Source organism: Onychomys torridus, chromosome 6 (assembly GCF_903995425.1).
Source record: "Onychomys torridus chromosome 6, mOncTor1.1, whole genome shotgun sequence".
Classification (NCBI taxonomy): domain Eukaryota; kingdom Metazoa; phylum Chordata; class Mammalia; order Rodentia; family Cricetidae; genus Onychomys; species Onychomys torridus.
Genome location: NC_050448.1, coordinates 77,784,740 through 77,808,144, shown reverse-complemented (window position 1 = coordinate 77,808,144; position 23,405 = coordinate 77,784,740). Strand labels below are relative to the sequence as shown.

At 43.2% G+C, this 23,405-nt stretch overlaps 1 pseudogene; it reads left to right on the top strand.

The window, feature by feature from the left end:
• Positions 1-14,414, top strand: part of LOC118586228 — a 55,003-nt pseudogene extending 40,589 nt beyond the window's left edge.
• Positions 14,415-23,405: the final 8,991 nt, after the last annotated feature.

Genomic DNA, 23,405 nt, shown 5'->3' with positions numbered 1-23,405 from the left:
TGTGACCCTAGGGGGCCTGGAACTCAGAGGGATCCAACTGCCTCTGCCTCCTGTATGCTGGGATTAAAGCCTGTTGTATAAGTGTCCTCAGAGATCAAAAAATATTTCATTCTTTTGTTTTGTTTTGTTTTGTTTTTTGAAACAGGGTCTCTCTGTGAAACAGTCCTGGCTGTCCTGGAACTCACTTTGTAAACCAGGCTGGCTGGGATTAAAGGCATGTGCCACCACCACCTGGCTAACATTTCATTCTTAATGGGAGCTCCTTAAGCAGGGAAGTAAACAACTAAAAAACAGCTTCAGGAACTCCCTAAAACTGAGCAGATTCACTAGGCCCCTCCCTGCCAGAGTAAACAACAAAAAATGGAGCGTCCCTCTTAGCAAGCTGGAGCTACCAAGAAGGCACTGAGAGAAGAAAAGCTGCAAAGAAGACTCAGATGAAAAGAGCTACCTGGATGGGACTTAGATCAACTGAAGCACCCGAGAAGGACGCTCTCCAATATGTTGATCTGCTGCCCGCAAGGCTGTGCAGTGTGCTCCAAGTTCCCAGGTGTTGTGAGCCGTCACTCATGCTGGGCTGGCCTTTGGTGATGCAACTGTCTTGGAGTAGTTTCTGCTCCTGTAAGTAACCCCTCCCCCATACTTCTGTAAGTAACCCCTCCCCCACGCTACTGTAAGTGACCTCACCCATACTCCTGTAAGTGACCCTCACCCATACTCCTGTAAGTGACCCTCACCCATACTCCTGTAAGTGACCCTCACCCATACTCCTGTAAGTGACCCTCACCCATACTCCTGTAAGTGACCCTCACCCATACTCCTGTAAGTAACCCCTAACCCACGTTCCGGTAAGTGACCTCACCCATACTCCTGTAAGTAACCCCAATAAAATTCATTGGTTCACTTTGGTGGGATCTGTGATTTGGTGTGTTATGGGATCTATGTGGTGGTGGTGGGGGTGAGTAGATGCTCTGTTGCATTTCTCCAGGAAAAGTTTTGTCACCAACAAAACCATGTTCCCCAAGGCCCCGCATCCCTTTCCAGGTTATTTTGAAAATTATTTTTTCTTTATATTTTGTGTGTATGGGTGTTTGGCTTGATGCCTGCAGACACCAGAAGAGGACATTAGATTTCCTGGAACTGAGCTATTAGACTGTTGTGCACTGCCATATGGGTGCCCGGAACTGAATCTGGGACCTCTGGAAGAACAACCAATGCTCATAATGTCTAAACCACTCTCCTGTCCCTATTTCAGTGTTTTTATTGAGTAGAGTTACAATCTTTGCTCTTAGAACTTTTGAAGGTTCCAGTTATGATTTAATTTCCATTTGATTTTAGGAATGTAAAATTTTCCTTTCTGGTTTCTTCAATGACACAGTAGTAATTTAAAGTATATTGTTAGCTGGCATGGTGGACACACACATTTAATCCTAGCACTTGGGAGGCAGAAGCAAGGCCAGCCTGGTCTGCATAGTGAGTTTCAGGCCAGCCAAGACTGCATGGAGAAATCCTGCCCCCCAAAAAATAACCTGCTGTTCTTTCTTATTTTTATTTTTAATTTTACTTACTTACTTACTTACTTACTTACTTACTTACTTACTTACTTATTTTCCTGAGAATAGGGTTTCTCTATGTAGCCTATGCTGTCCTGGAACTCACAGAGATAGGCCTGCCTCTGCCTCCAGAATGCTGGGATTAAAGGTGTGCACCACCATTGCCTGGCTCATGTGCTGCTCTTGCAGAAGTCCCAAGTTCAGATTCCAATACAGATGGCTCACCACTATCTGTAACTCTAGGAACTAGGGGTTTGATACCCTTTTCTAGACTCTGTGGATACATATGGCAGACACACCAATAAAACTAAAATATAAAAATATCATTCAACCCTAATGTACTTGTGTAGACTCTGTAGTTTTAATTACTGTTGGTTCCTAGGGTTATTGAACCATGATCAGATATAATCAAGAAATTGTTTTTGATCCTTTTGGATTTGGTAAGAAGAAGTCAGTTGTGGCCTACTAGAATATGGCCTACATTAGAGAACATTCTATGGGCTGCTGAGGAGTGTGTACATCCTAGCTATTGAATGAGCTATTTTGTATATATCTGTTAAGTTCATTTAATGTTATCATTTAACCCCCCCCCCTTTTTTTTTAATGTTGTTGGAGCCCACTATGTTTCCTAGTGGCTGTACCCAGCAGGACTTCATGGAAGGTTGACTGGACCATGGGCCTGGCTATCAGGTGATTGTAAGGGTCTAATTAGCAAGGGGGAGGTCTTTTGCTCCACCCCTTGGCATTGTTATAAATAGACCTTCGGAATAAAGTTCTAGGCCGTTTGGATAAGGATCCAGGCCCACCAAAGGTCTATCCTGTGTTTTCTTTCCAGCTCTATTTCTAACAATGTCTCTTATCTCTCAATCCTCAAGAGTACCTGGGGTAAGTAAGTGTGGTGGCTGGTCTCCTACATTATGTTCTTCAGTTTATGGAATCTTATTTTGGATGGCTTCTGTAAAGGTGGGACTAGATACTGAAATCATCTACCATAACTATATCAGTACCCAACTGACATCTTATGCCCGCTGTTCTCTAAAATTGAGAGCCTCCAGGGGAGATGGCTCGGCAGTTGGTCAAGTAATAGATTGCTGCTCTTGCAGAAAACCTGAGTTCTGTTCCCAGCAGCCACATTTGATGGTTACAACTACCTATTAATCCAGCTCCAGCAGATCTGAATAGAGTTACCGTGTCTTTAGTGTTTATCCTGTCTCCTTAAGTTTGGTCTCTTGGTTATATCCCAGAGGACATGGACACTATGGTCATGTTCTTTTTCTTTCTTTACTGATTTTTTTTCTTTCTTTCTTGTTCTTTGTTTTTTGAGACAGGGTTTCTCTGTGTAGCCTTGGGTGTCCTAGAAATAGCTCTGTAGACCAGGCTGGCCTTGAACTCAGAGATCTGCCTGCCTCTGCCTCCTGAGTGCTGGGAATAAAGGCCTGCACCACCACTGCCCAGCTATTGATGTTTGAATACAGTATTTTGTCAACATTGTCTTTGGTCTCTGATGTTCTCTCTTCTCCAGAAAACTGATGACGCTTTCCATGGTGATTTTTTTATATTTGACTCATTGATTTTTTTTTTAATCTTCTACATTTCTATTTGAGTTCCCCCCCCCCAAAAAACCCTCAGTTTCCTTGCTTTCTTCCATATTGCTAACTTTTTCATGAAATACTTATGTATAAAAATAAGCCAGCATGGTGGAATACACCTGTAATCCCTGGAGTCAAGCTGATCTCTGTGATTTCAAGGCTAGGCTGATCAACAAAGCAAGTTACAGGACAGCTAGGGCTGTTACACAGAGAAACCCTGTCTTGAAAAAAAAATTTAAAAAAAGTTTTATTTTTATATGTATATATATATTTTGTATGTGTATATATATATGAGAGAGGGGCTCATTTTCTAGGCTGAGTTGGAATTCATAACACAGCCAAGGCAGGCTGTTAATTTCCAATTTTCCAACCTCCTAAGTAGCTGGGATTGTAGTAGTGATTCTCAAATAGTGGGTCTCAACCCTTTTGGGGTCCCATATCAGGTAACCTGCATATCAGATGTTTACATTACAATTAATAACAGTAGCAAAATCACAGTTATGAAGTAGCAATGAAATAATTTTATGGTTGGGGGTCATTCCAATTGAGGAACTGTATTAAAGGTTTGCAGCTTTAGGAAGGTTGCGAAGCCCTGGAATACAGCTTTGTGCCACTGGAAACAGCAGTTGGCTTGTTTTCAGTCTCTTTTTTGAAGGCCTTTCTCCTCCTGGTTTACTTTCATTGCTCTCACAGTGAAGACTTTTCTTAAGTGAGCATTATCATATTTAAGAATGGGGCACTTAGAAGCCGATCAGAAGCATGCCGTGGGAACCTCACTTCTTGAGCCTTGCCTGACGACAGGCCTGTTCTTTGCTCTCACCGCTTGAGACGGAATCTCTCAACTCTTGGAATGTTCTGTCTGATAAGAATGCTGTTTACCTGGGGACCCTGGGGGCAGTGCGGTGTCTGCTAATCTGGGCTAACAATGTGCCTTGTGGTGGACACTTTGAGCCCCACAGTATCAGCTCAAGCTCAGGAGGACCTGGAGCATCAGCCACACCATCTGTGTCTATGTGATTAAGCCCCAGTGAAAATTTTGAATACAAGGGCTCAGGTGAATTCCCTAGCTGGAAGCAAGCCATGTGCCACGTTAAATGCCCTTGCAGCTGGAAGAACCTAATCTTCCCACTTCACACAATTCTAGATCATGCTGTGTGTGCCTCCTTTCTTGGTTATTTAATCTGTAGCCTTTGTTTTATATAAACTAGTCTATATAACCTGACTAGAATGTCACTGAGTGCTGTGAGTTGTAGCAGGTAGGGTGTCCATTCTAAGATTAGATGATGGATAAGTTGAGACTTCACTTGGATGCTCTCTCATGTATTGCTTACCCAAGAAGATGGCTGCTATCATGCCCTCTATCAGCTTGTGGAGATGCCCACTTACTCGGGAACCAGAAACCATACAAAAGAGCTTGGAAGTGGATCCTTCCCTGTGTCGAATCTTCACATAAGACTGCAGCCCTGGCGAGAAGTTTGACCTAAATCTTGTGAGGAACTATGAGCCACAGAGGCACCCTAAGCCATGCCCACAGTAACAAAGGCTTGTTGTTTCAAGCCTCTATGTTTTCACTGTAATTATGTTTTAAAATGTTTAGTTTTTGTGCCTGTGCATATGAACGCCATGGTGAGCATATAGAAGATGGAGAGCAGCTGTCTAGAACTGGCTCTCTCCTTTCACCATCTGAGGTCCCAAGGATCCAACTCACGTCAGAGGGCTTGGTGGCAAGCACCTTTACCCACTGAGCCATCTTGCCAGCCCATCAAGTCCGTAAATTGTTGATGGCAATTTTTTTACATACTGACTCTGATATAAGGTGATCTGGTATACCCACATATTAAGCGTTTAATGGTTTTTATCTGGGGACTTTAAAAATGGTCATTCATTGTTTTTCCTCCCACTGGGCATTGGGGTGCGTTCTTATGATCTCAGTAATCCTGAGACTGAGACAGAAGAATTGCCGTGAGTTCCAGGCCAGCCTGGCCTACAAAATGAGATCCTGTCTCGAAATACACATACACTGTTTGATCTTTTCAGTAGAATTCTCTCGGTGCATCATTTGAATATCACAGATTGGCCTTATAACCCAGGATCTTGCTTCTGAAGTCCCTCTTCATCAGCCTATGGTACCCGTTCCTTTTTCAGAAATGTAGATTCCAATTTTCTGCTGTCTCTGATGGTTTTGTATGTGTTTTGTTGTGGTTGCTTTGTTTTTAAGTTGGGAAATTAGAAAAGAAACTTCTTCTGAGACGTCCTCTGTCAAGTGAGTGAAGAAAGCAGAGGAGCGGATGACACTGAGATCCTATGTGTTCCGGCAAATAGAGCTGGTTCCTGTTCTTGTTTTGAGGTGAAGTCTCATGTATTCCAGGCTGGCCTCAAACTTAACCCTGGGCTTCTGATTCTTCCTCCTTCACTTCCTGAGTGCTGGGATTAGAAGTGTGCACCACCATGCCTGGTCTATGCAGTGCTGAGTACCAAACCCACAGCTTCATGCGTGCCTGACAAGCACTCTCCCAACTACACTCCCTGGCCCTGCTGTCTTTGTTTGAAAATTGTTTAAATTACATTTATTCACTTACTGTGTGGGTAGGCAGTGTGTGTGTGTGCCACAGCCCACACACGGAGGTCAGAGGACAACTCAAGGTCAGCTTTCTCCTACTTTTCTGTGGGTTCCAGGGATCACTATTCTATCTTGCTTATCTTGCTGGCCCTTCTCTCTCTCTCTCTCTCTCTCTCTCTCTCTCTCTCTTTTGGTAGAACTAAACAGTGTCTCAGAGAACAAATACCTACATACCTAAGTTCCAGGCCTAAAGCTAAAGAAAGAAATCTCTGGCCTCCGTGGCTATCGGCCGTGACAGGCATGTGCCCTCCACACACAAGCATATACTTTAAAATATATCTTTTTAAAAGTCAATAAGAAACCGGGCAGTGGTGGCGCACACCTGTAATCCCAGCACTCGGGAGACAGAGGCAGGTGGATCTCTGTGAGTTCTAGACCAGCCTGGTCTACAGAGCAAGATCCAGGAAAAGGCACAAAGCTACACAGAGAAACCCTGTCTCAAAAAACCAAAAAAAAAAAAAAAAAAAAAAAAAAGAAAAAGAAAAAAGAAAAGAAAGATAACCCTCTAGAGAAATAAAAAAGAGAGGAGGGGGAGTGTGGACAAGGCCGATAGATGAAGTGCCGTTTTTTTAAAGCTGAAAGAGTGACAGCATCTCTGTGACAAGGAGGCTGGCTTCATGTTCAGATAACAGCCTGCGGTCCTCCTAAGAATGTGGCCAGGCCTGGTGGTGCATCCTGCAGCCCAGCACTCAGAAGGGAAAGGCAGGAGGGTCAGGCGCTCAAGCCAGCCTGGGCTGCACAGCAAGATCCTGACTCTAAAAAGGCCAATGGCCAGGCTACCGAGGCCGCTCTTGGTGGATTTTGAGCACAGGCTCAGTGTCTTGTCTACCTAGGGCAAAAACTGCACACGACTTTTATCTTAATTGCACGTCTGTGGGTTTTGTTAAGTGTTCCTGGTGGTGGCCTGGAACGGCACTATTTCACCCAAGGGACACACATAGATCGTCCTTTAGTCCTGGGGCCACAACAGTTGGCAGGAATGCTCTGCTCCCGAAGGCCCTTTTGCATCTTATAACCTAGACAACAGGACAGAGGAGGAGAAGGGGCTTTGCAGTCTGGGCTCTTACCTTCTTTCCCCAGCTCATACCACTGATTTGATGGGTTTGCATCAATCCTAGTAGAGGCAGATGGGGAATCACAGCCAGATGGAGCCAGTGAAAGGGCCTCCTGCCTCAGGCCAGAAAGAACCCTCATCCCCCATCTCCCCCTTCCTCTTTCCTGCCTCTCCCAGCAGCCCAGCAATGGGTTGCCAGAGTTCCTTCTCCGAAGAGATCAAGCCCCCAGGCACCTTGGCTGCCAAGACCCAGGCTCTGCCAGGAAAGCTGCCTCTTTCCTGCTAACTCAGAATTGTGACTTTTTTCTCAGCTTGTATGTTCAGGATGAAGGAAAATGCCAAACTTTCTGTACCTGCAGACTTTCTCCACTGCCCAGAGGGACACAAAGACCAGGGCCAGAGATCTAAGCTGCATCTTCTCCACCAGTCTCAGGGAAACCTCTAGTTAACACCGAACTGTCCTGAAGTCAAACTTCCAGGGCTCCCCGACACACCTGCCCACGAGGCCAACCACAGCCAGCTTAGGCCTCAGCCTCCTCCTCTTCCTGGGTTTCCCTGGAGCTCTTTTCCCAGCTGTGACTCTGAACCTTGTAATGATGTGTAGACAACTGTGGGTATTCAAAGACTCTGTGTAGATGTACAGCGACTATAGATTTTCAATAGGAAATATTAAAGATTTATCCAACTATCTGAAGGGGAAGAGATCTAAGGATATAGATATAGATACACACACAGAGATTTAGATAAACACACACACACATATAAAACACATGAATCTTGAAACACATTTTAAAATAAAATAATGGTGTTATATTTTAATTTTTAAAAGAAAACTTTACACTAGAAAGGGAGAATATTTTGGGGTACAACAGAAACTCCCAGGAAACTACAAGGATGATCACAGCTAAGACTCCCACAGACAATGGATATGTAGCCTGAACCGGCCTTCTCCTGTGATCAGATTGGTGACTCCCCCAATTGTCATCAGAGAGCCTCCATCCAGTAATTGATGGAAACAGATGCAGAGACCCACAGCCAAACATTAGACCTAGCTCTGGATATCCCGTGAAAGAGGGGGAAGAAGGATTGAAGGAGCCAGAGAGGTCAAGAAAACCCACAGAATCAACTAACCAGGCTCATAGGAACACACAGAGTCTGAACCAACAACCAGGGAGCATGCCTGGGACCGACCCAGGCCCTCTACATATATGTGACAGTTTTGTAGCTTGGTCTACTTACAGGACTCCTAACAATGGGAGCAGGGGCTTCCCTAACACATTGGCTGGCTCTTGGGAACCTATTCCTCATACTGGATTGCCTTACCCAGCCTTGATACAAGGGGAAGGCTTAGTCTTACCACAATGATATGCCATGCTGTGTTGGTACCCATGGGAGGCCTGCCCCTTTCTGAATAGTAAAGAAGGAATAGGTTGGGGGGAGGAGGCAGAGGGAAGGTGGGGAGAGGGAGCGGGAGGAGAGAAGGGAGGGGAAATTCCAGTCGGGATATGAAAGAAAGGAAGGAAAGAAGAAAGAGAAGAAAAAAGAAAAATTTAAAAAGAAATAGGCTAGGATATTTAGCTCAGTGGCAGAACACTTGTTTAGCATCATACATTAAGCCCCAGTTTCTATTCCTAATTCTGTGAAAATCAATATCTCTTTCTATATGAAAATACATGAAAATAAATACAATATTATGTGTCCCAAAATAAAACTAACAATGCCTACATAGATTACAAAACTCTAAATGTTTTAAAAAGCCTGTGCTTACCATCAGAGTAATGGTGATAGGTAACTGTGTGGGAGAGATTATGATTAGAAAGGAATGCTGGCATGCTTGCATTTCCTGTCTTGGATAACGCACTCTATAATTATTGATTTTTATGTAATTTATATTTTATGTATTTTTCTGTATTTAATAATTAAGAAGTTTATTTCTATATGTTCACTCTCTCTCTCTCTCTCTCTCTCTCTCTCTATATATATATATATATATATATATATATATATATATATAATAGATAAATAGATGATAGATGGATGGATAGACAGACAGTTGTACTGCCTGGGACTGAACTCATAGCCTTGCACATGTTAGGCAAGCATCCTACCACTGAGTTGTACTCCAAGCCTTAGTGAGTCTTCCTCTTTTTTTCTCTTCTCTTGTGTTTTCTTGCTTTGAAACTGAGTTTCTCATAGCCTAGGCTGGCTTCAAACTCATTATGTAGCTAAGACTGCTTTGACCTTCTGATCAGGTACACACCACTATGTCCAGCTCCTATCCAAAAGATTCCAGAAGAATCCTGTCTCTACTAACTCTGGTTTTGAAATTGTGGCAACAACATGTAGTGATATTGTGTTCCCCAAAATATTGTGCACCCTAATAAACTTATCTGGGGTCAGAGAACAGAACAGCCACTAGATATAGAGGCCAGAAAATGGTGGCACACACACCTTTAATTCTAGAATTCCAGAGGCAGAGATCCGCTTGGATCTCTATGAGTTCAAGGCCACACTGGAAACAGCTAGGCGTGGTAATAAGAACCTTTAATCCCAGGAAGTGATGGCAGGAAGCAGAACGGTATTTAAGGCGTGAAGACCAGGAACTAGAGTTGGTTAAGCTTTTAGGCTTTTGAGCAACAGTTCAGCTGAGATCCATTTGGATGAAGACTCAGAGGCTTCCAGTCTGAGGAAACAGGATCAGCTGAGGAACTGTCGAGGTGAGGTAGCTGTGGCTTGTTCTGCTTCTCTGATCTTCCAGCATTCACCCCAACACCTGGCATCAGGTTTGATTTCATCAGTAAGACCTGATAAGATTCATGCTACAGCCGGGCGGTGGTGACGCACGCCTGTAATCCCAGCACTCGGGAGGCAGAGGCAGGTGGATCTCTGTGAGTTCGAGGCCAGCCTGGTCTACAGAGAGAGTTCCAGGACAGGCTCCAAAGCTACAGAGATACCCTGTCTCGAGGAAAAAAAAAAGATTCATGCTTCAGCAACATGAAAGAAAGAAAAAAGTAAAACTGATTGTGAATACATGCTCATATTTGGGCGGCTGGAGAGATGGCTAGGAGGTTAAGAGCACCGGCTGCCCTTCCAGAGGTCCTGAGTTCATTCAATTCCCAGCACCCACATGGTGGCTCACAACCATCTGTAATGAGGTCTGGCGCCCTCTTCTGGCCTGCAGTCATACATGCTGTATACAAAATAAATAAATCATAATTTTTTAAAAAAGATGAGAAAAAAATGCTCATATTCACATGCACTGTTGATGAGTCAATGTAAGTTTAGCTCCCATAGCTTTTCAGCATATGGTGATTGTATAAAACAATGAGTTTCAGTATGACATCTCAGAGTAAATGTCTCATTGTATTATGCATTTACTCTGTGTGCATGTGTGTGTGATCATGTGCATTCCTCTGTGTGTGTGCAGGTCATAAGACAGCTGGTAAAGTCACTGCTCTCCTTTCCCTGTGTGAGTCACATGAACTGAACCTAGGTCTTCAGGCTGGCAGCAGGTCCATGACCTGCTGAATCATCTCATAGGCCCGGTTTCATGATGGTATTTTCATAAATGAATATAATGAGCTTTGAACCCATGCACCCCATACCCTCTTTTTGTAACACGAATTTATAAATGGTCTTATTACTAATAATTAAAACAAAAAAAACCAGACAGGTATTGAAGTGAAAGTGGGAAAATTGGAGAGAAAGAACAAGCCACAGCTAACCTCACCTTGCCAACTTCTCAGCTGATCCTGTTTCCTCAAACTGAAAGCCTGTGAGTCCTTATCTGAATGGATCTCAGCTGAACTGCAAAAAGCCTAAAAGTTTAAAAGCCTCTAGTTCCTGGTCCTCATGCCTCATATACCTTTCTGCTTCCTACCATCACTTCCTGGGATGAAAGGCATGTGTCTTTCCCAAGCAAGACATGAGATCTCAAGTCCTAGGATTAGAGGTGTGTGTCAGCATGCCAGGCTGTTTCCCAGGTGGCCTTGAACTCACAGAGATCCAGATGATCCCTGCCTCCTGAATGATAGGATTAAAGGCATGTGCTACCATTGCCTGATTTCTCTGTTTACTACAGTGGCTGGCTTTTCCCTCTGATCTCCAGGCAAGCTTTATTTATTAGAGCACAGATAAGATATCACCACATCTTTTGCTACCTATTAGTTCCCCTTCTACTTTGTTAATTTTTCTAGATTCCTGAGGAGATGTGAACAAATGTCTACTCATCCCAGATAGGAGTAGGGAGACCACCAAAGTCCAACTTAGTGAACCAAGAGTTCTGACAGGAGCGTGGGTGAGAGAATTTACAGGAGCAGAAATGACTCACAGACAGGTGCACCACCAAAGCCCACCCCTACATGGATAACAGCTCATGAAAGCTGGAAACCAGGAGCTCACACACACCCTGCTCATCAGGTTGGACAGTGTCCTTTCTAGGTAGCTCAGTGGGTCTGAGCCTCGTCCAGCCTGTTCTACTGGTCTGAGTCTCTTTTATTTTTTTATTTTTTAATAATTTATTTCATTTCATTTTACATGCATTAGTGTGAAGGTATCAGATTCCCTTCCTTGGAACTAAGTTACAGACAGGTGTGAGCTGTCATTTGGGTGCTGGGTATTGAACCCAGGTCCTCTGGAAGGGCATCCAGTGCTCTTAACCGATAAGCCACCTCTCCTGCCCCCTGAATTTAAACAATTCAGCTTGTCTGAGACTGTCTCTCAGTAGGCCTTACTGTCTATATATGCTTGGGAAGAGAAGGGCCTAGTGAATCTGGTCAATTTCGGGGACTACCTGAAGCTATGAAGTTGTTCATTTCCTGAGCTTAAGGAGCTTCCCTGCAGGATGGAATGTTTCACCTCGCCTTAGAACACTGGTTCTTAACCCTCCTAATGCTGCAACCCTTTAATACAGTTCCTCATGTTGTGGTGACCCCCAACCATAAAACCTCATGTTGTGGTGACCCCCAACCATAAAATTATTTTCATTGCTACTTCATAACTCTAATTTTGCTAGTTATGAGTCATGATGCAAATAAATATCTGTGTCTTCCAATGGTCTTAAGTGATCCCTGTGAAAGGGTCGTTGACCTCCCCAAAGGGGTCATGATCCACTGCCTTAGAACATCCTGTTGCTTTACCTTCCTATAAACATTCTGTGTCTTAACCAGCTCCCACATCGGGATGTATGGGGGGAGGGGCAAGGAGATGGCTTAGTGGATGAAGATGTTTGCTGCCAAGCCTGAAATCCAGAGTTCAGTCTTTAGAGACCCACAAGAGGGAAGGGAGGAATTGGTTCCCACAAGTTTTCCTCTGACTTTCATATACACTCAATGCCATGGTTTACACACACACACACACACACACACACACACACACACACACGCTTATTAAAGATATAATATATTATGAAATAAAATAATGTACTCTATGTACACCATTCTGTTTATTGAAAACAGAAACCCGAGGGCTGGGGAGACGGTTCAGTGTTTAAGAGCACTGGCTGCTCTTCCAGAGGACCTAAGTTCAATTCCTAGCGCCCACATGGCAGCTCACAACTGTCTGTAACTCCACTTTCAGGGGATATGACACTCCCAAAAAGAGATACATGCAGGCAAAATACCAATGCACATAAAATAAAAATAAGTAAACTATTTTAAAAAGAAAAAAAGCTGGGTGGTGGTAGCAGAGGCAGTTGGATCTCAGTGAGTTTAAGGCCAGCCTGGTCTATATAAAGCAAGTTCCAGGACAGCCAGGGCTATACAGAGAAGCCTCTCCCCCCTGAAAAAAAAGTCAAAAAGCAAAAGCAAAATGTCCACTCTCCAACAGTTGGACCCTGACTGCTTGGTCTTGGTTCAGTGACTTGTGATGCCTTCAGCTAACAGCTAGAGCCTCACTCATGATGGCCTCCTCCTCCTCCTGTTAGAGCCTAACTCACTATGGCCTCTGCCTCCTGTTAGAGCCTAACTCATGATGGCCTCCTCCTCCTGTTAGAACCTAATGATGGCCTCCTCCTCCTGTATTACTTTCCTTGCTGTGATAAAGAACCATGAGCATGACAACTTACAGAAGGGAGTTTATTCTTACAGCTCCACAAGGCGGCAGTCCATAATAGCAGGAACAGATTGGAAGCAGGTGGTGGTGTACCCGTGTCACAAAACCCTCGGAGACCCCCAAAGAGCCAGTTTCTGATGCAAGCACACAAGGGTCTTTTTATTGTCAGGTTCGAACTAGGACTGCCGCCCTATACTCCAACATAGCGGATGCCTTGGCATTTTGGGATTGGGTAGAGATATGGGGCAAGGTGATTTTTTGAAACTATTGGTTAAACTTCCCATGTGGAACCACAACCTGCTGACAGGATGTCTGGCTATCTGCAGGGGCCATAAACCGATGACAGGATGTCTGCAGGAGCATCTGGACCTTGTTAAACTTTACTGCCCTGTGTCTTAGTTGGATGCCTCTAGGGTATCCATTTGGATTTTGTTGTCAAGGTGCATTCCTGAAGTTCTTCCTGGAAATGAGTATAGCCCCCAGCCACCAGATGGTCTAGGATGGTGGCCTTTCCCTAAGATGGAGTCTGTAAAGTCAAGTCTAGGTCTTCATATTGCCTTCACAGTGGCAGGCATAGTAACAAGAACTGGAAGCTGAGAGCTCACATCTTAAACCCCAAGTACAAATCAGGGAGAGAGTTGGAAATGGCACAAGTCAATTAATCTCAAAGCCCGACCTCAGTGACATACTTCTTCCAGCAAGGCTGTGTACCACCTAAGCCTCCCCAGTGTCACCACTGGGGACCAAGGCTTCAAAGACCTAAGGCCATGGGGGACATTTCTCATTCAAACAATGACAACACTTTACCCTAAGTGGCCAGTGTCATGAAGAACAAATAGTGTTAGAAAAATTGCAACTGCCAGGTAGTGGTGGAACACGCCCTTAATCCCAGCACTCCAGAGGCAGAAGCAGGCAGATCTCTGAGATCCAGGACAGCCTGTTCTACAGAGTGAGTTAAAAGATAGCTAAAGAGAGAAACCTTGTTTCAAAAAAAAAAAAAGGAAGGAAAAGATTTTGACCTAACAAGATAATAAGCTGTCCATCTCTTAAGTACTTAAAGATGAATGGCCCCCACAATTGTCCATGAGATAAGATTAAGTTACTTCTCTCAACTGATATAAAAGGAGGACCCCGTTCCCACTCAGGCATGTGACTCTCTTTCTCGGGGAGCTCTCCACTTTCTGTGCACTGTGTATATTTTTATTAAAACATATCTCATGCATGAGGCCTGTCTGCCACAGCCAATTGTCTGCAGGCTGCCCTAGGGGGCAGCTCCTCTCCCAGCATCAAAGACATGAAGAATGTAGACAGCATGGGCATCAAGGTAACAGTGACCAGCTTAACAAGGTCATCAGTGAGCTAAATGGAAAAGCATTGAGGACGTCATTGCCCAGGGTGCTGGCAAGCTCACCAGTGTGCCTGCTGGCAGGGCCATGGCTGTTTCTACTGCCCCTGGCTCTGCAGCTCCTGCCCCTGGCTCTGCCCCTGCTGCCGTAGAGGAGAAGCTTGAGGAGTCAGGTGATGACGTAGGATGCGGCTTGTTTGATTAAATTCCTGCTCCCATGCAAATAAAGCCTTTTTATGTTTCTGGGGGGAAAAAGAAAAGATATATCTCTTTAATTCCACTCCTTGGTCTCATCATTCCTGCTGCAATGTTTATCAAACATGAAAACCATGATAAGCTGAAGCAGTTGTTCTATACAATTGGCTGCTTTACAAATGAGTCCCATATCTTTGTTTTGTAAGTTGAGAATATAATTATGCATTTCTATACATTTTATAAATTCAATTTATGCAGATTTGAAATCATTGTATGTTTCTGTGGAAACTGTATGAATATCCAGAATTTTATTCTGGTAAATTTGAGAAGTTGCATATACTTTAATTCCAAGTTGCTTAATTTTTTTGTTTTTGTTTTTTTGGTTTTGTTTTTTTGTTTTTTGGGACAGTGTTTCTCTGTGTAGTTTTGGTGCCTGTCCTGGAACTCACTCTGAAGACCAGGCTGGCCTCTACCTCACAGAGATCCACCTGACCCTGCCTCCTGGGTGCTGGGATTAAAGGTGTGTGCCACCACCGCCCAGCTCCAAGTTGCTTAATTTTAAGTAAGAGAAAATATTGTGTATTTTATTGCTTCCATAGCATGATATAAATTCTCTTGGCGACAAACATTAGTAATAAAATGTTCTAACAACTCTGAAATAGGAAAAGGTTGATCATGTAACTGTATTGGCAGGACTCTAGGAGACCCTCGTGCCATCTTGGTAGCTACCAGACTATTGAAACACATTGGGTCCCAAGGAAAAAGCAAAGAGATTTCACACCGTTCTGGTAACCGATGGTGGGTAGACCTATACCTTGACCAGCCTGCTTAATTATACATAGTTCTTCCCCTTGCTTTGAACCTAAACCTGATGTCAGAACCCTGAAAATGGACTGGGCCTATAACTGTATTGGCACCCAACATGGGGCCTGAATTTCTACATAGGGCCTGAGAAAGCAGAAAAATAAACAAACAACAATAAAAATGGGTATGGCTCTTTTAAGAGGCACTGCTGTGCAGCAAAGCACTTGAGCAACCAGCTGGCTAAGTAAAAACAACAGACTAAGAAAAATGACTGCCACAGTGCAGGCACCAACTTCCTAGAGCTGGGATGGTAAAATGCAGCTCTCAGTTAAAAGCAGCTCCCAGGGAAATGCAGCTCTCAGCCAGGCCTGAGGGATTACGGCTGGCTCTCAGGGACTAAGGAGGGGCAGAGCCACCCAGCAGAGCCACACTGTGGAAGGACTAGCTGCTGCTTAGCAGTGTGAGGTTTGGCTCAGGAGATCAGAAAACACTATAAGTGCACAGTAAAACAGGTCCAGACCAAAAACCCTTTAAACAGGTTACAGTGTGCATAGGTACTTAAAGGAAGAAAATAAAATGGGTATAGATAGTCAGAGGGAAAATTCAATAGTTTAAAAATAATTAATTAAAGGCTTTAAAGAAAGAATAAAATAATACGAAAAGAATAAGCCACATAAAGATACACAGGGAGTCTGGATCCTGTTTGGTGCTCTTTTGACTTTGAATTTTTTGAATGCTCATGAGTGAATGACAGCTGCTGAGAGACATAGGATTTTAAAAGGGATTGCTGAATTAAACCAGCCTAGATACTTTAGGGAAGTCTTAACTTTAAAATGAAATTTAGAAAATGTATTGCATTGGGGGGAGAGTTTTTTGCTTTTATTTCCACAGGAAATGAAAGGCTGTGGATTCCTTCAAAATTAATAGAGACCATATTTGAATGGGGAAGACCCCATGAAAATCTTGGCTATACACATAAAGAAATAAACCTACAAGCCAGATGAGATATATGCTGATCCCTTGACATTGGAATAGCTCTGAGAATGGATGAGGCATGATAAATCTTGTTGGTTACAGAGTCGTCATGACTTTCATATGGAATGGATAGAGGGTTGGTTATACAGTGCAAACAAACTTATAAAGTTGATAGATAGCTTTTGCCTGATCAAACATAAAACAAAAGAAAAATATCTTTGGCTGGGTTTGTGTACAATGCATAGTTCATACATGTGTTAATGCAGATATGTATGTTACCTTTGTGTGTTTTCAGAGCAAGAGGATCAGATACCAATGAAAATAGGTGTCCATGCAATCCAGTCTTTCAGAATGCCTCTGTTGAAGTTTTTTGCTGAGTTAGGAATTCAGAACAACTTCAAGGCTGCTGCCTGAGATGGTCCAGCCTCACCAACTGTTCTAGCCAGGACTTCAGATAAGCCTTGTGCATTACACAGAGAGTGGACAACAAATGTTATGGCTGGTTATTTTTAGGACGTGACCATTGTCACAATTTTCTAAGGGTCCCCTGGGGATGTCATTGCCCCCAGACAACAGGAAGCAGTCTAGCAAACACAATGCCCACATTCCCAAGAGGTGGGATGGGTGGTTTTTAGTCATTTGGTAAATTATGGATGTTTGTCATCATTTAGTGGGAATATAGGAATATAGGATAAAAAGACAACTCTTCATCTCAAATATTTTACAACGGTATGGATTTTTATATATTAATATAAATTTAAGGTTTTTTTAGATTTATTTTTTTAAAGATTTATTTATTTATTTATTATATAGACAGTGTTCTGTATGCATGTATGCATGCAGGCCAGAAGAGGGCACCAGATCCCATTATAGATGGTTGTGAGCCACAATGTGGTTGCTGGGAATTGAACTCAGGACCTCTGGAAGAACAGCTAGTGCTCTTAACCGTATGAGCCATACAAACTGGACAAGCAGGACACAAAGGAAAAAGAGTGCCAAACCTTGCCAAGACAAGGTGGGACAGTCCTCAAAAATTGCTGCTTCATGGAAAAGTCTGTCAGATATGCTGGGCCTGCAGGCCAAAGATGGACACTCCAGGTCACAGCGGAAACTGGAATGATTTTCCAGGCATCTCTCCAGCTCTTTGGTTATTTTAAATATACTATATATGTTTCTTCTCTTGTTTAAGGTATTGTATCTTTGCAGCTCATTTAAAAATGTAATATAATGTTCTAGTCCTTCAAAGCTATTACTACAAACAGTTTAGGATGATCAAAAATGCAGATTAGTAGTCAATCATCTCTAATAATCAAACTTGTAGTCATGTATGTTTTCAAGGTTAAACAGATATATTTTAGATAATTAGGCAATCTTGAAACACTTCAGAGACCTACAGAAGATAACATTTAAGATGTTTAATAACCTAAGGATTTTTATGACAGTGAGACATGTCTGCTCCCGGCAGGACCATTTTACTTCATTGTAGCAACACCCACGTTACTACCCATTCACTATGTCCGAGCGAGGGGCTGAGGATTAAAAAGAGAGACAAGACAGCAGGTCAATCGTCTCAGTAGAATGCCCTTTATTGAAGGAGGGAGGAGGCCTTAAATACAGACTTACAGTACAGTGGAAGAACCTAGCTACAGCTGTTTTATATTCTAGCATTACACCAATATGCAGGATATGCAAACAAGGAACCTCTGGTAAGCTGTTTAGTAGGAATGAAACCAGCAGGGAATTAGCATAGGGAGGACATCAAGGTCAGCAAGCAAGGCAACAGCTACTCAAGGAACGGGGGCCAGGGCCCAACACTTCATGAAAGGATGATGGGCATTGAAGGACTTCCATATGGAGTTTGCTTTCATTGTGGTGGGGCTAGCCATTTGGGCAAGAGACTGCACTTGCCTTGACTACTGATGTACTATACAAACTGGACAAGCAGGACACAAAGGAAAAAGAGTGCCAAACCTTGCCAAGACAAGTCCTTAAAAATTGCTGCTTCATGGAAAAGTCTGTCAGATATGCTGAGCTTGCAGGCCAAAGATGGACACTCCATGTCGCAGAGGAACCTGGAGTGATTTTCCAGGCATTCGGCTGCTTCTGTCATTTCTATAGTTTTGGAAGTTGCTTACTTCCAAACTTCCAAGCACTTTCTGTTTACTCAGGTAATATCATATATTATATAGAATATATAGAATATATCCTTCTCAGATCTTTGATGGAGTTGAAGAGGAGGGAGTTATAGTTTACCTTGTTACCAAATTCAAAAAAGAAACTTACATAAGAGATATAAAGTTTATAAGGTTGAGAAACATAATAGCTTAAAGTGTTTATCTAAGAAAATGTCTTGAGGTCTAAAAAAGATAATTTTGGGTAATACAAATTAGGATATAAAGTAAATTAGGTATACAACTTTGGACTCACCGAGATAGGATAGATAATGGAGTATTTTCTCTGAATCTGCCAAATGCAAATGGACTGGATATTTTTTAAATGTTATTCTTACTTGATAATAGTTCCTTTTTTTTTTTGAGCTGAGGACCGAACCCAGGGCCTTGTGCTTGCTAGGCAAGCACTCTACCACTAAGCTAAATCCCCAACCCAATAATAGTTCTTATTGTGTATACCCTTACTGTGTTAAAGCTAAAACCTTTCTTTTTATTTAGACAGAAAGGGGGAAATATTGCAGAATATTTGTTTAACTATGTAAAGGTGTGTAGCAATTGTTTAATTATGTAAACATGTGTTGCTGTTTTACCTTGCCTGCCTAAGGCACCTGATTGGCTTAATAAAAAGTGAATGGCCAATAGTGAGGGAGGAGGTATAGGAGCAACTTCCAGGCAGGAGAATAAGTAGGAGGAAGAATTTAGGCTTAGGGGAAGAAAGAGAAAGAGATACCAGGGAGATGCTAGGGGCCAGACAGACAGACACAGAGGAAGCAGGAAAGCAGGACATACAGAAGAAAGAAATGAAAACGCCTTGAGGCAAAACATAGATGAGTAGGAACAGATTAAATTCAGTTGAAAGAGCTAGTGGGACAAGCCTAAGCTAAGGCCAAACATTCATAATTAATAATAAGTCTCTGTGTCTTTATTTGGGAACTGCTTGACAGCCCAAAGAAAATTCCAACTACACTGGGCCCTGTCTTAAAAAACAAAAACAAACAAACAAAAAACTTTGGGTGAAAAATATCTAGTAAAACTATTGTTTGTTTGTTTTGGTTTGGTTTTTCGAGACAGGATTTCTCTGTGTAGCTTTTTGCACCTTTCCTGGGACTCACTTGGTAGCCCAGGCTGGCCTTGAACTCACAGAGATCTGCCTGCCTCTGCCTCCCAGTGCTAGGATTAAAGGCGTGCGCCGCCGCCGCCGCCGCCGCCGCCGCCGCCGCCGCCGCCGCCACCACCACCACCACCCTGTTTGTTTGTTTTTTAATGCTTTATGTAAAGATCACATTAGGAGGGTAGTCTTCATACCTATTAGCTTATTTTGAGAAAAAGCCTCAATATGTAGATCAGGTTGCTCTTGAACTTGCGATCCTTCTGCCTCAGTGTCCTGCCTTCTGGCATGACTGGTCATTCATATTATTAAATGTCTCTGGTGTTAGGCTGGGGAATGTACCTCAGCTGCTAGAGTACTTGTCTAGTGTGCATGAACAGGCCTTGGGGCCCATCACCAGCACCACACTCAACAGGGTGGTGTCACAGGCCTGGCATCCCACCACTTGGGAGGTGAAAGCAGAGGACCTGCAGTTCCAGGTCATCCTCTAGTACCTAGAGAATTTGGACCTGTCCTGGAATAGAGACTGTGTCTCACAATAACAAACAAACAAATGAAATCTCCAATGCTTTAAATGCTTCGAGATAGATAGAGCCAAGATGGAAAGTAGAGTGCCCCATAACATCAGCCATTTGGAAAAAACCATCAAAGCAGAAATCCGTTAGATTATTTGACTTTAAATACCAGGGACTGAAGCTTCGGTCTTGCAAATACTAAGCAAGTGTTCTGATAACAAGTGACCATCCTAATATAATACTTGAGTTTTTAATTTTTGAGAAAGTGTCTCTTTGTATTGTTAGGTAGCAGCAGTTCTGGATGCCATTGAGGACGGACCCTTCCTTCACGGTCAGCTTTCAATCCCACCTCCTGTTTCCCGTCGCCACAAGTAAGAGGGCTAATCTTGGTAGTCAGCTTGACTACATCTGGAATCAACTAAAACTCTAGCAGCGGGGCACATCTGCAAGGGATTTTTCTTGGTTGGCTTATTTGAAGTAGAAGACCCACCTTATTTCCTGATCATTTGAGGTCAGAAGACCCACCCTAAATCTGGGCCACACCTTCTGGGGGCAGCCCACATGAGAGGCCAGGAAGGAAGAAGCTTCTGCTTCTTATCTGCTCGCCTTCACTCTTGACGGTTAAGTCTTGTATCCTGTTGCTGAAACCTCCCTTTGCTGGTATTAGAACCAACTTCAGAATTCAGTGGAGACTAAACACCAGCAGCTCTCTAGGACTTCCTAGGGACCCTGGCACCAGATTAGGACCGCTGAAGTACTAACAACTGCTGGACTCTTGCCCTTCCCCATGGGAGACAGTCATTGTTGGATTACTTGGACCACAGCCTGGAAGCCACTTTAGTAAATCCCCTTTCAACATAAATTCAATCACCTCTGCTCTTTTAGAGAGCCCTGACTAATGAAACCAGAAAGGAAGGATCAACTTTACCTCAATTCAAGATTTAAATTAGGGCCTGGCTGGGTGTGGTGACACATGCCTTTAATCTCAGATTCCAGAGGCAGGGCAAGTGGATCTCAGTGAGTTCCAGAACTGCCAGGTCTATATAATGACAGTCTATCTCAAAAATAAGTAAGTAGCCAGATGTGGTGGTGCATGCCTTTAGTCTCAACACTTGGGAGGCAGACAGAACAGGACAGCCCAAATGACATAGTTAGACCCTTTCTCAAAAACTAACTAAATAATTAATAAAATAGGACCTAGTGAGACAACTTAGCAATTAAGAGCATTTGCTTGCAGAGGACCTGAGTTTGATTCCCAGCACCCATGTCAACTTTCTCACAAATGCCTGTAAGTCCAACTTCAGGGGATCCAACATCTTCTGGCGTCTTCTCCCTACCTTGTGGCACTCGCACATGAACATGTGTATACATAACACACTTTTAAAAATATATTTAGGGGCTGGAGAGATGACTCAGAGGTTAAGAGCACTGGCTGCTCTTCCGGAGGTCCTGAGTTCAATTCCCAGCAACCACATGGTGGCTCACAACCATCTGTAATGAGATCTGACGCCCTCTTCTGTATACATAATTGCTGTGGATATCGCTCTGTACAAATAAAATGCTGATTGGCCAGTGGCCAGGCAGGAAGTATAGGTGGGACAAGAGAGAAGAGAATTCTGGGAAGTAGAAGGCTGGGGAGAGACACCGCCAGCCGCCGCCATGAGAAGCAACATGTAAAGACACTGGTAAGCCACGAGCCATGTGGCAAAATATAGACTAACAGAAATGGGTTAATTTAAGATAGAAGAAGTAGATAACAAGAAGCCTGCCACAGCCATACAGTTTCTAAACAATGTAAGTCTCTGTGTGCTTTCTTGGTTGGGTCTGAGCGATTGTGGGACTGGCGGGTAAGAGAGATTTGTCCTGACTGGGCCAGGCAGGAAAACTCTAACTACACATAATAAATAAATAAATCTTTGTGTATATATATATATATATATTTAGAGTATGAAAAGATGAGAATGTCTGGGCTTTGTTCAGGCTTTCTCCCAGTCAGAAGAGTAGAATCTAAATTCTAGTTCTGGATACTGTCTCCTTTTCAGAGTTAATCCAGCTGGTCCTGTCAATCACCTGGCCAGGAAACTGATTCACCTGCAGACAGGCCAGGAAGATGGTAGAAATAATTATCTTCATAATGAGATACTATGCAGTTGTTTATAGAACTTGACTGCTAAGCCTATCTTCTTTCCTGGGATTGGGGGCAGGGGAGTTGTGTTTTGTTTTGCTTTGTGGGGAGAAGCTTCTGCACAGCATGGTGCCATGTAGAAGTCAGAGGACAATTTGTGGAAGTCGGTTCTCTCCTATCATGTGGGAGAGAACTCAGGTCACCATGCCTAATGGCAAATGCCTTTAGTGCCTTTACCCTTGAGCCTGAATCCATTTTAAAATTCTTTCATTAATAAGATTGAGAACCCACAAAATGAAACCCTGATTTCCCCAGTAACTGTGACTTTCCTGGGACAGCATAAAGAAATATCTATTCACCCCACAAAGAGAGAGCACACAGAGACAAAAGAGAGGATTCTAACTAAGTCTAGACTGGTGACCCAGTCGATTTACTGGGGTTACTTACAGGAACGTGAGTGACTCACAGCCAGCTGCACTGCCAAGAAATTCCAGTTATCCTTCCACTTCCACTTCCATATGCCATAGCACCCCGAAGATATATTCCATCTACCACAGGATTTCATGTGTCAGGAATGCAGAAGGGAGGGGGGACTGGAATCTCAGGTGAGAGTCTTAACAAGGAACTGATCTCATCACCATAACCCTAGACTAAGCTATTGGCCATACTGTGTTGACTACTTTCATAGCTAGGACTATAGGCCAAAGACTTCTGTAGATTGTTATAGCAGTTCCCTTAATGATGGAGACATCAAGTCACACCAGAGGAAATAGATAGACCAGGGATTCATTAAGTTGTCCAGGCTGGCCTTGATTCCTCTAGTCCAGCTCCCCAAATAGCTTGGACCATGGACACATATTGAAAACCCTGCTTCTACCTCTTATTCTGATAGATTACAGGTATTTGCCTGCCCTCTGCACATTTAATAATGAAAAACTAAATTTATAGGAAAGTTTCAATAGTGCAACAAATGCTTATAACTTTCTTAAACTTTTTTTAAAGCTCAAGGACCATTTCATTATAATTTGAAAAAAAAAAAAAAAAAACAGACAAACAAACAAAAAAACCACAACAGGGCAGGCAACTGGGAACCCAGGCATGAGCTGGGAGAAGGGAAATGGAGAAATGATGTGAAAGCCTGTGGTTTCAGAGAAAGGATGCTTTGGGCCAGTATTTGCAAAAGAAATGAAGGGAAAGGAAAAGTCACCCTTTCTGACATAAGAATAAAAGTGGGCTAGCTGCATGGAGGAGGATTTTTGTATGCGGCTTCTTAGGCAGCTGCCTGTTTACACTTGAACCAGAT